The following is a 12,899-nucleotide window of genomic DNA, read 5'->3' on the forward strand; positions in this document are numbered from 1 at the left end:
GAAGGGGTTGAGGCAGAATTTGGGGTTTAAATAATCAGGCTTCTCTGGAAGCTGAAAGGAGGAAAATTTTTGAATCAGCAATTTAAAAACTATTCAGTCACTTCTGAAAATCATTTTGGAATCCTCTTTTCCACACATTTTGTTCAGAATCCTAATAAATAGAAGTTGCTGGAATGAGTAAAAAAGAATGAACTGGAGATAGGACACAAAATGTACTTTCATAATTGTCATAATTTACTCTTTTCATTAGAGTAAATGTCACCTAAAATATAATCGAGATGTTCTTTCACATTTGTTTTGTAAAGTCAGGACCTATTTAAAATGCCATAAGAGAAAGTAGATGTGATAATAACACAAAAATAAGCACTAAGTGTGGTTTATATTTGATTTTAAAATCAAAATCCAGCACAGGTTCTCACCGTCGGGTGTTCCCACTTAGTGTGTTTTGCCACCATGTGGATTTTGAGAGCCAGGCTACAATGCTTAATTCTGTTGTAATAAGATTTGTTTAGCCTGAATTGTTTTATAAGGTGAAAAAGTAAAAAATTTAACACCAAAGAAAAATAACGGTTTAGTACTATGATTGAATTAAAAATTGAGAGGCCAGAAGCCCACGTGCAGGAAATACGTTTCAATGCTGTTTTTGTTGTTGTTTGTTTGTTTTTTGTTTGTTTGTTTTCACACTGACAAAACTCACAGAAAAAACTTCTGTATAATTTTCCTGCTGGGTGGTCACAAGGAAAGGCCACGAAGCCAAAGGCCTCTCATTAAGGCACTGCTCTGGGAAGAGCCGATCTCACCTGCCACTGCCTGGGAGATGAGAGCACCTGTCGGTCTCCGCTCTGCTCTGCGTGGTGAATAGCCACGCGCCTGCCCCCACAGTGGGAACAGGGGCTCCTCTGTCAGGAAACACCCGACATGCCCACGCCAGGCTCAAGACATCCTGTAAAATGTCTGTGAGGCTATTGTCTAGTAGATCTGCTAAGTCGTTTTAATGGCAGCGAGTATTAAATTTAGTTAAAAAGAGTGCGTGTGCCTGGTGTTGTGTGCATGCCCTGTGTGTGTGTGTGTGTGTGTGTGTGTGTGTGTGTGTGTGTGTGTGAAAGAGAAAGAAAGAGAGAGAGACAGTTAGTTCTGGCTTGTATGTGATGCAGGGAGATGGGATGGAATATAGGGGAAGGGTTCTATTTAGACATTTGCAAGTGTTTGATGGTGTCATAAAAAAAAAGATCCTATAAAATATATAATTTTTGCTATGATTTTGTCTAAACATATATGGATGGATGATAACCTCTTTTTCTTTAAGGCTTGTAATAAAACTATCAGATACAAGTTATTCTGTTCTGTATTTCCTTTGCAAGCACAACTTTAAAAATTTTGTTTTTAGTACAGCAATATTAACACATAATGAAGGACAAACACACTTTTTTTCCTGATTAGGCACTTAAGATAAATGTATTCTATCTTTATGAAAACTGAGGCCAAGGTGAGGAAATTGTTGTCTGTCTGGGTAGATGTATTTCTTTTTTCTCTTCCCCCCAACTCTTGACATAAAACAAACAAACAAACAAACAAATGAGCAAACAAAACTTGTCCGGGGAAATTTTTCCAGCATGACACTTTAAGAGTGATCTGCAAATCATGTTGTCATCGTGGATAACTCAGAAAAATGACTTTCTTCCTTTTGAGTTTATGGATTTCCAAGAGAAAGGAAATTTTTTTTTACTGCCAATTTCTATAAAGAATACACATACAACTCGTACGCAGTACAAAGCTGCACGTGCAGGGAGGCTTTTAGGGGAGGAGTGCTACAGCATAGGGCAAGTACACAAATAATGAATCGAGTTTGAAAGACTATGGTCAGAAGCAAGTACCAAGTGATACTGATCTTATATGAGACTGGCTCGGACATCGTACCAGCTGCCATAGGGTTTGATTAATGAGGCATTAAGAAGATCGAGTGACACTTACAGCTAGTTACTTATGGTGCTAATTTCAAAACACTTTGCAATAGACAAAGAGACTCTGCTCATAATGCAAAGTAATTTACGGTGTGTTCCTTGTGGATGCATTTAGCGAAGCAAATATAGTTATGCAGAATTTAAATTAAGGTTGACACTAATGTAAACAGAACCCAAGAACCACTGTCCAATAATGTGATGAGGACACAGGTTTTAATCAAGCCTCTTCCACTAAAATAGCAATTTAAATCCTCATCGTTTAAACTGGATAAAAATGCTTAAGCCATGAAGGTTGGGGGAAAAGTAGAAATTTACCAGAAAAGAAAAAAGAAACACAATTTGGGGAAATGGTGACTATACTTAGACCCAACAGAAGGATATTTATGTTGATTTAAATATCAGGTTGATTTAAAGCCCAGATTCCATGAATTTAAAGGTATTTGCCATATATATTTTTGTTGTTGCAAAGTGATGGTTTAATACATTCTGGTGATACTGATCTCAGAAAAAAGATGATTGTGGTAATGAGAAAATGGAGACTCTAAGCTCATTCAGAGGCCCCAGAAGTATTTATTTTATTTAATAAATGGAGAGGTATTATACCCTCTCGCGCCCCCACCACCCCCGTTGCAACTGATTTCTATTTGAAATGAAAATTTCCAAATTGCCTGGGGATCGTGGGATGGGAACAGGCCTGGTTAACCATCTTGAGGGGTAGCTTTTCCAGGAGGTATACACATTCATACATGACTTTTCTAGGGGTTTCTACTGGGGAGGGGTGTGTTTGTGGGGGAGGGTATCTGCCCAGGTATTAACATTAATTAAAATGCCAGCAGCCCAGTTTTCAGGGCCTGAGAGGCCTTGTGTATAGGAAATAAAATAAGATAGCAACTTATTTTGTCACTTCTCTTGGAAGGAAAAGCAAGTGAAGGTTGGCGCATCTCCTAGGGTCTCCCGACTTTGCTATTGGCAAAGGAGTAGGAAGGAGAAGGAATCCTAAATGCTCTGAATTGTGATCTGACTGCTCCAGATCATGTTAATGATGTAGGAGAACGGAATTTGTATAAAGTGGTATGTTTTTGATACCTGTTCCAAAGAAAGGGCTAAAATCAATTTGAAAAAAAAATAACATTAAATGTAAAGTGCTCTGAAAATGCTGCTACCAATCATTTTCATAATCATCCATGTTTTAGTCAAGGGTGAAAGATGAGGGAGAAACTGGAGATTCTCACATTTGAGGGACAAATAACTTGAGCATTTTTCTTGATCCCAATACAACCCGCAGGGTAACATGTCTTATAGACACAGCAACTGAAACCAATGTAGTAATTCATGTTCCAAAGGCACGTGGGCAATAAAGGCAGGGCCACCCTGCTTCAGTTCCAGAGTCTATGTCTTCTGTCCTCTTAGGAAAGAGACTGTGGCCCTTCTCTGCAGGTGACACTCTTCCCTGTGAAGTAGTTGGTGGACCATCAGTGCTGCTTTGGGAAGACTCTGCTCCAGCTATGTTACCTGAGGGAAAGCAAGGACTCACACTCCCTGCCTTTAAGTATGTCTAAGAGGAGAAGGGAAATTTAATACCCACATCCTTTGGAGTTAGAGAAAACAAACTGAAAATATATCAGTGTGAATCACAGCTCTAAGAACAGTGATTCTGAAAATACTGAGTCTGTATTGCTCTCTGTGTCCAAAAGACACTCTTTGATGTCTTAAGGTCAATCCTTATGGTCAGAAGACAGAGAAGCTGGAGCATCCTAGGGAGGTGCCCCATAGCCTGCGTGGCCGAGGCCCACACACTGAGCCCTACCTCCTCTCTGCTAAACGACGAGCAGCAGAAAGCATGCTAGGACAGTGGGATGGGAGGAGAGAAGCATGCAGGGCCAACTTGGCATGTCACACGGTATCTTCCAGAATGATGTAAGGAAGGAAAACAATTTGTGGGATGATGACTTTGGGGGTCTCCCACTTTTGGGGATGTTTTGGACTTCTCGTGGGCTCTATCTCCCAGCCTCTTTACCTTACCTCTGATGCCTAATGTGACTCTGAAGAGCTGTCCCCTAGGGCTGTGATGAACCTGGAATTGACAGAGAATGCTGATTTCTGCCATCCTGTGTGTACTGGCCAGGGTGGGCAAAGTAACTGCTTATGGCAATTCTCAAAACTTGGAGAACAGAAGTACATGCTGCTCCTCTGGGGTCAGTTCTGATAGGCGTTCCTCCCAGTTCTTCATGGGGTCCTGGCTCTCTAGAGCCCCTGCTGCCCATGTCTGTGACCAGCCCAATGATATTTCCTTGAGTCAGCTTTTCCTCCTCCCTGCAGTCTGTCACTCCTGCTTCCTTCTTGAATACACACACACACACACACACACACACACACACACACACACACTCACACTCACACACTTTTCTCTTTCCGGGTGAGTCGTCCTCCAGTTACTTCCATGTGCTTGCTGGTCCTGTTTATCAGTCCATGTTTGAGGAGTAACGTAGGAGAATCCTTTAGCTATCCCTTTCATTTTAGCATTCTAATTGTAATTCTGGAGACCTCATGCCTCTGAGATTGCTTGTCACACACTCTCAAAAGCATATGACACTTCCCTGCTTTGATACACTGATTCAGAATTGACTTAAGGGTTGCATTTTTATCCTCGATGCCCCCTAACATGGGTGAAAGCTGTGGAAATGCCAACTTATTTCTTTTCACCTCAATCTTTCTCCCTCTGTCAGATGATAAAATAAAACAATTGAATAAACCATTTAAAAAAAGTTTGCCTCTCAAAGTTTCCTGGAAATGAATGATGCCAACGATGGTGATGTGTTTTGTATTCATTTCTTGTTGTAGATACTTGGGGGCAGAATAGGTTTATAAGCAAAGCCAATGAGTGGTCAGCAGTTGGCTCTTCAAATTCATTGAGAAGCCCTCACATTCTTTTCCTGCTCTGTGAAAAAAATCCAAACCTGTTTCTCCTGCCCTACCTCTAGGTTTGGAATCTCAGTGCAAATCCCAACATCAACAAGGTTGCTATGGTTTTTTATGATTATCTTAAGAATTTGTCTCAAGTGAGGCTCAAGTACTGCCAGGGGAAGGTGCTGGGATCCCAACCTGCTAGCCCGCTGCTCTCGCTTTTCTTCCTTCCTGTTCCCTGTATTGCCAATGCCTTCTTCTGACATACAAATCCTGCTTTCTTACAAGAACCAGGATCTTTTGCTATGTAACTTTGGGCCCAGGGATCTCCATCAATTTCCTCTTAAATGGAGAGAAATGACTGAATTTTTCTCATCCCTTTAAAGCATTCCCTGTTCACAGAGAATGTGGATTCCTTTTACACCAGACCACCAGAACCCTCCTGAACAGACTAAATGGCCCCTCAACAGCAGGCAGGTCACTGAGAGGGTCTGATTTGCGGGGAACGGCTCTTTCCAGGCACCAGCAGTCCCACATCGACAGTCATCCCAATCGACGTCTGATTCTGTGTGCCCATGTGGACCATCCCTTGTCAAATGCCAGTGACTGCAGTTGGGTATCTTCTCAGGAAGGTGCCTGGGAATGGGGAGACCCTTGCCTGACCCAACGTGGATAGCAATGGGTTGGCAAATTCTTTTTTTCTTTTTGTTCTGGGAATGTCTACTGATAAATAGGTTTAGTGACCAGTTGTGGGATTCTCCACTGAAATCCTAAACAAAACCCCTGAGATGTGCATTCTTTAATGTATTTCTTCTAATAAGCATTTTTTGAGACCAGTTCCAGGATTGAGTGGTTTCTCTCAGATCTTTATTTCTATATTTCCTCACCTCCTCTCCCCTTGCCGTTTTCCTCACCTCATGGGCCCAGGTTTGGGCTCCCAGGTGTCTCCTGCTTCTTCTGTTCGTCCTTATACTTCTAGGCCCCCAGGCTCTGTCATGCACATAATCTTTAAGAACATTGACTATATAAGAGAACTCACAAATTTAACTTATTCTACAGAATTTTTTATATGTACAGGGGTGCTGGCAGCTCCCCAGTGTATTTACTGAATGAATTCATTACATAGGACTGAAGCATTCAGGTATTTTTCAGATAAATAGGTTAATATTTTATTCCCTTCAAATGCTGTTTAGCATATGACTCAGCTTTTTAGAGTATCCCCCAACAGTGTGTCTCTTTGTTATTTATTATCAGTTTTCTAAGAAATATCTAGAGATGAAAGGGTGGATGCTGATGGCTTAGGGATATTTCCGGGGTTATCTGAGCATAGCAGTTATCTGTAAAGTTAGAGCAATACCAGCTGGAGTGTCCATTGACCTAAAGCAGCAGTACATTTTTCATGTTCTTGTGAAATTTCCAATTCACATTCTTTTGTTACTTGAGAGTCAGTTGGTCAAGGTATTGGCAATAACTCAACTCTCCCTTTCTTTAATTATTTACCAAATCCTGTTAATTCTTCTTTTGTAACATCACATTTATCACTACTTTTCCATTCTCTCTGCCAGTATAGGTTCTTTATGACCAGGAAAATCTTTATGGCAAGAAGAATCTCTTCACGACAAGGAATGTCAGCTTCCAGTACCACCTATGTTGCTACCAGTAGTTGGTTTCTAGAAGTCTATGTCAACATCCACAGAGGTGGGAAGTTTGTACATGTTGCTTTACCTCCCATTTATCACTGTACTTATTAAGTATTCCATACCTATATTTCAATGTCAGTGACAAACTGCATTCTGAACATGGCTTTTATTTTTGAAAAATCAGCTATAGCTTGTCATGGATATGAACATCTAATTTTGAAATTTAAGAACGGTTGATGTTTTATATGTATTGACCTACTGGTTATAGGGTCTTGAATTTTCTGCTAATCAAAATAGATTAGATTTTCTGTAAGAAGATAAGAACTTGTATTTTCCTGCCAACATAATGAAAGATATTGAAAATTCACAATGGACAGATGTGGTAGATGGCCTCTGAACCCACATATCAATCTGAACATCACAAAAAAGAGAGGCCATAGACATTTGCACCTTATGATGTGATGCAATAGGAAACACTGTATTTTTTGACAAAAAAAAAAATCACACATGAACCTGATCACAGATCTATCTCCCAGCTAATAGGAGATACAGGGGTTGAAGGAATCTGTTAAAAAGCATCATGTGGGTGGTGTCAGTAAGATCCAGATGGTGGGAAATAGGACATAGTACCTTGTTTTTTCAACAAATAATAAGAAGAAAAAGAGAGGGAGAACTTATTGATTAAAAAAGACAGAAAACAAGTTAGCCAAATGCCAGATATGGACTTTGTTTGTATCATGATTTCAATAAAGCACCCTCCCCCAACAGTATGAGATAATTGGGGAAATTTAAACACTTATGAGCTATTCACGAATCACTGTTTACTTTTTAGATGTGGCAATGACATGCAGCCATATTTTTTAAAGACTATATCTTTTAAAGTAGCATTCAAGGAATTATTTAAAGAAGGGTGATTTAATATCTAGAATTAATTTTCAAGTGAACCAGCTGGAAAAAAAGTGGGTAGAATAAAGATGAATCAAGATTGACTGTGGGCTGGTAATTGTGGGATTTACTATTCACTCTAATGTGTTTGAAAATTTCCAAAATATAAAGCGAAAAAAATTGAAAGTCACGTTCGTTAAGATATTTGCACCAAACCTCTCAGCAGTTTAATGTTAGAGATAGATGGGAGTTTGGAGTGCCTGTCTTCTGGTCCATTTAAGCCACATGCACTTCTTGATTCTCTTCAATCTCCCTCCTGCTGACCTGATTGAAGAAATCCTCTCTAGGAGATGCTGCAACTGCCTTGCTGCTGAGGTTCTTCCCAACTCCCCACTGTTTTGTTTGCTACCAGCACTTGCAAAGGTTGAACTTTAAATCATAAACCCAAAGACCATATCTCTGTGACCGTGGCAATGGGAGATGCCATGCATCAGCCTTTCCTTCTGGAAAGTCTCATTTCCTTAGTTTCCATGATGATACCGCTAATGATTTTCTTCTGATGCTGTGATCATGTCCATAACTAACTGATATTCTCCTGCTAGCCGTCCATGGATGCCGCTCTGTGGGTCCAGGGTTCAGCTCTCTGCTCTTTCTTTTTCTTAACTATTCCATCTGAGAGGTTTCATTTTCTTTAAGTATAGCCATTACTTTAGTGTAAAGGACTCTCCACTCAGCACCTAGCCTCGTCTCCCTGTGAGCTTTTTTGTCTCACCTCTTAAATTGCTCACCAGTCATCCCTACTTGGAATTTCTGTCATTACCTCATACCCAGTGTTTCTTGTAGAATTACTTGCCTCACCCTCTCCTTCCATATTTCCTGAGGCACTATACTTACTGTGTGCTCTTCTTTCATAATGTCTCATTTCATGTTGATCTCCATTTTCATCCTTATCTCCAACACTCACGTTCAGGCCTCTGTATCTCACCTTCTTCCCATAAGGACACCTGTCATGTACTGGCATCTGGAAAGTATTCCTGAGTCTCTCTGTCCCTGTGCTCATACCTCTGAGGCCATGAGACAGTTCCTATTTCTTGTAAGATGATATTCTCAACTTATCTTTTCACTATCTTCTATCTGATCTCAAACTACTATTTCAGTCTCATTTCTCACCACACCAACTCCTTACTAACTTCTTAACTGACAACATCTTTCCCCAAAGTTCTAAACCTTTCTAGCTCCTTTCTCCTGGAGGTGAGGCAAGTCCTACCTATGTCTCAAGACCCAGATCTCTGGCAGTCATAGATGGGGTCTCCATCATTAGCTTGTCTTACCTGACCTTCCCTCAGCACATAGTGGAAAAATGACTTAACCAGCTAGTCTTCTATGGTGTGTGGCCTTAAATCGGTGTTCATTTTCTCTTGTCCATTTTAAAATGGAGATAAACCCAACTTGGATGCCTACCCTGTGTGGATAAAACTGGGCACTGTGCTGTGCCATTGGAGCCCATAATAATTAATTTATTATTTTACCCATAGTTTTTTTTTCCCTCTCTTGAGTGAGAATATAAACGTTATAGGGTTGAGGGTGTCTCACTTCATGGCTCTTCGTCCTCAGCACACCGTTGAGAACTGAAAGTTTTCAGTAAGGATTGTTGAGTAGATTAATCATTTGTGATCTTCCTTCCACCCAGTTCTAAACCCAACCCTACTCCTCTCAGTCACAGGTGTAAAGATGTCTGCATGCCTGAGCATGTGTTAGCAAATTTTGGGGGGAGGTGCCCACTTTCAAACACTCTGCGATTTTTTTCCCAATGAGTGTACTTCTCAGATTGTGTACTTGCATTTCTTGGTTAAAAATATATATGTATCACTGACTAGGGCAAAATTTTGGTTTGCATGGAATGGAACGTTCTAGATGATGTCCCTCACTGGTCTGAGCAAGTTGGAGGGGGTGGGGCCCACAGAGAGGACTGGGCAGATGGATGCTGGGAAGATATGTGACTCATTACATATAATCTCCCAGTCTGAGCCCTCTATCCGCCACTTCGACACATCTCACATAAGCTTCTGTTTCACTTTTTAAATATGCTCTGAAAGATAATTTCTAAACATACTTTTATGTTCTAAACATTAAAGTGAAAAAAATGTTATTATTCCAATAACTTTTTATTTAACCAACATATTTGGCCACTTGCCCTGTATCAACAACTGTTCTATGAACTGAAGTGCAAGTGTAAAAATTACATTATTCCCTGAAAAGTTTCTGACTCAGTGGACGACAGGCAAGCCTACAGAAAGAGAATATGGCTACTCGTTTTTCCACATTTTGAGAGTCATGTGTAATCAGTGGATAAGAACATCTTTGGAAACAGAATGTATTAGTTTCCTAGTGTTGCTGTGACAAAGTACCTCAAAAAGAATGGCTTAAAGGAGCATCAGTTTATTGTCTCACAGTTCTGGAGACTAGAAGTCTAACATCAAGATGTTGGCAGGGTTGGTTCCTTCTAAGGGCTGTGGGACAGAATTTGTTCCATGCTTCTCTTCTAGTATCTAATAGTCTGCTGACAGTTTTTGGCTTGTAGATGTATCACTTCAGGCTTCACAAGGTTTTCTCTTTGCGTGTCTGTTTCTTCACATTATGATCCCTCTGTGCATGTCTCTTTCTGTATCCAAAGTTTTTTTTTTCCCATAAGGACACCTGTCATACTGAATTAGGGCCCGCCTTAATTATTTCAGTTTTACTGGATTATCTTTGTAAAGATCCTATTTCCAAGTAAGGTCACATTCTGATGTACTAGTACTTTGGACTTAAATATATTTTTCAGTGGTGGGGGGATGCCATTCAACCATAACATAGAAGAAATTAAAAAGAACTAATTTCAAGTTCTGCACCAAGCTGTGTTACCCTTTAGCATTTCCTTATATCTCATAAAGTATATTTCATAAAGTATAAAATCAAGATATCGACATTTTCCTTGGAAGATTGTGATAATCAACTCAGTTAAAAAGATGATGCCTTTAGCAACTTGCTTGGCACACAGTACGTGTTCAATAAAAATCAACTACCATCGTTATAAAAGCTACATGATATATATGTGTGTGTATGTATATATATATATATGTATAATGCATATGTTAGTCGATTATATTTTAACTTAATTTTTCTTTTTAAAAAATATTCTGGTTGGAGAGATAGTATGATTTATTTGGAGCAAAATGGAAATGTATACATTTTATTATATATATTTATTATTATAAACAAGGCATAGAGTGGGCATAGACAGGAAATAAATTGGGAATTTCAATAAATTTCTCCATTTTCTTATCTATCTATCTATCTATCTATCTATCTATCTATCTATCTATCATCTATCTGACTGTCTGTGTGTCTGTCAGTCTGTCTGACTATCTGTTCATGTCCCTCAGTGCAAGTCAGTTGGTTGGGTGATGGAGAGGCCAAGATGGACATACCACATTTCCTCATCTTCTAGAGTTTATACTGTGCAGGAAAGGTGTAAATATACAAACAAATAGTTTTAATTATAATATGGAATGTGCTAGAGTTGACGAATGAAAAGGTGCCAAGAGAACCAAAGAGTGTCATTTAGCTCAAGCTGGAGGCTCTAGAAAGACGGTCTTTGACTTTTAAAGAGTAAGACTCAGCCAAGTGAGAGAGATGGGTGGCACTATGCATGACCTGGGTACCATCAATGCTGGAAGCCCAAGCAATTCAACAGCACCAACAACAGTCACAGTAGCTGACATTTATAGAACACCTACTACGTTCCAGGCATTATACTCATTTCCTTCCATGTTATTTTAAATTTAAACTTTGCGAAAACCTCTGAGGAACCCTCATTCCCATTTTACGGAAGAGGAAGCTGAGCGTGGATAGAATGCATGGTTTGTCTAAGATTACCTGGAAGAGCTCATCTTTTAAGAACCTCACAAACTGAGTGTCAGGCTTAGGAAAGATCTGAGAGAGAGAGAGAGAGAGAGAGAGAGAGAGAGAGTCAGAGTTGTCAGCAGGGACTTGATATCAGGGTGAAGGGTTAGAATAGGCACCATGGGGGTCAGTGACAGGTGATCAGCTGGGAATAATGAGTTCAACTGTGCAATCCAGTGAGGAAGATGGACTATAGGGGCAAACATGGGGCTGAGGAAATGAGGCAGGAGCTGTCTCAAGTTGTCCTGAGGACTTCCTGGGGTTCTCGGTCTTGAATCTCTCCCAGAGACAGTCTGCAAGAAGTGTTATCAGATATATCTCCAGCAACAGCTACAAGATGAACACTCAGCTGCAATGGTAGACCTAACAAGGAAATCTTATTTGATTCAAATAAAAACACACGACTTATTAAATGCCTGCCAGGAGCGGGATGGTAAGAGGCAGGAATTTTCTAAATTTTGTACCATTTAATCCTCTCAGGAACCCTCTTCCTCCTTAACAGGTTTAGAAAACCAGGGCTCTGCAGGGTTCAGCTTCTTGTCAGGTGCCTTGTGGTTTAAGTGGAAAAGCCTCATTTCCAGCTTAGGTCAGTTTGACCTCAAAGGCCGTACTGACCACCCATGTACCCTGGACCCACCTTCTGTTTAATCCACTGAGTGAGGACTGAAGCACAAGTACAGCCCAGCAAACCTAGGGACTGCATGCAGGGTCATTTTGCTGTGTAACACCCTCACTCCCCATTATTCCATGGGGGGTAAGAATAAAGTGGTAGGTGGTGGGGGTCCTCACAGGGTCCTCCTTGTTTCGAAACTGTGAAGACCAATAATAAATTTCAATTATAATAAATTTCTACTGTTTTACAAATTTTTACCTACTAATGCAGCTTTGCTAATGGTTTGACCTAGTAGTTTTAACAAAACTTCCAAGAGACCTTCACAATCTATTTTATTTATAAAAGCTTTTCTTAAACTCTTGAAATCCTAGTTGTCTCAGAAGAGAGATTCCAGAGGAATGAGCAAAGTACAGTGAAAGAATCAAGAACAAGCATCTAGATTGTTGGGAAATTAGAGGTGGTTTTGAAGATGAGTAGGAGTTTTCTAGGCAAAGGAGATGAGAGAAAGGCTATTCCAGGTGGAGAAAAACCTGTAAGCCATCTCTCAGTCATGGATTTCATTCTTGTGTCAATGGCACTATCTTCTCATACTGAATTGGGTGGGAAGTGAGGCTGCTTTATCTGTCTTGCCTCCTGCTGTGTCTACAGTCAAGAGCAGTGCCTGGCACAGGGTAGTCACTCGGTAAATACTTGTGATGTTGAACAAATGGCATCCCCATGCCCTGCAGTGACTGGATGTAGGAAGAGTCATTTTTACTTTCTTGGTTCTCACACTGTCAGTCTGTTGCCACATCCTTTTCTTCTATTTCTGCTCCCATCCCCCTAGCAAGATTCTCATTACTGAAACTGGAGTGGTGTCCCCATTAGCAATCTCTCCACTTCATGAATGCACACTTCTTTTATCCTACCCACCACTGTCAGTTTGATATTCCCGAAGAAGATTTAGAATAC

General features: G+C 40.2%; 1 protein-coding gene across 4 annotated transcripts in view; it reads left to right on the top strand.

The window, feature by feature from the left end:
* LOC120611839 (ubiquitin-like protein 3) overlaps nucleotides 1–12,899 on the top strand; it is a 54,819-nt gene that overhangs the window by 17,327 nt on the left and 24,593 nt on the right. The gene's annotated exons all lie outside the window — the stretch shown is intronic.

The sequence above is a fragment of the Pteropus medius genome, unplaced genomic scaffold (genome assembly GCF_902729225.1).
Source record: "Pteropus medius unplaced genomic scaffold, Ma_sr-lr_union100, whole genome shotgun sequence".
NCBI lineage: Eukaryota > Metazoa > Chordata > Mammalia > Chiroptera > Pteropodidae > Pteropus > Pteropus medius.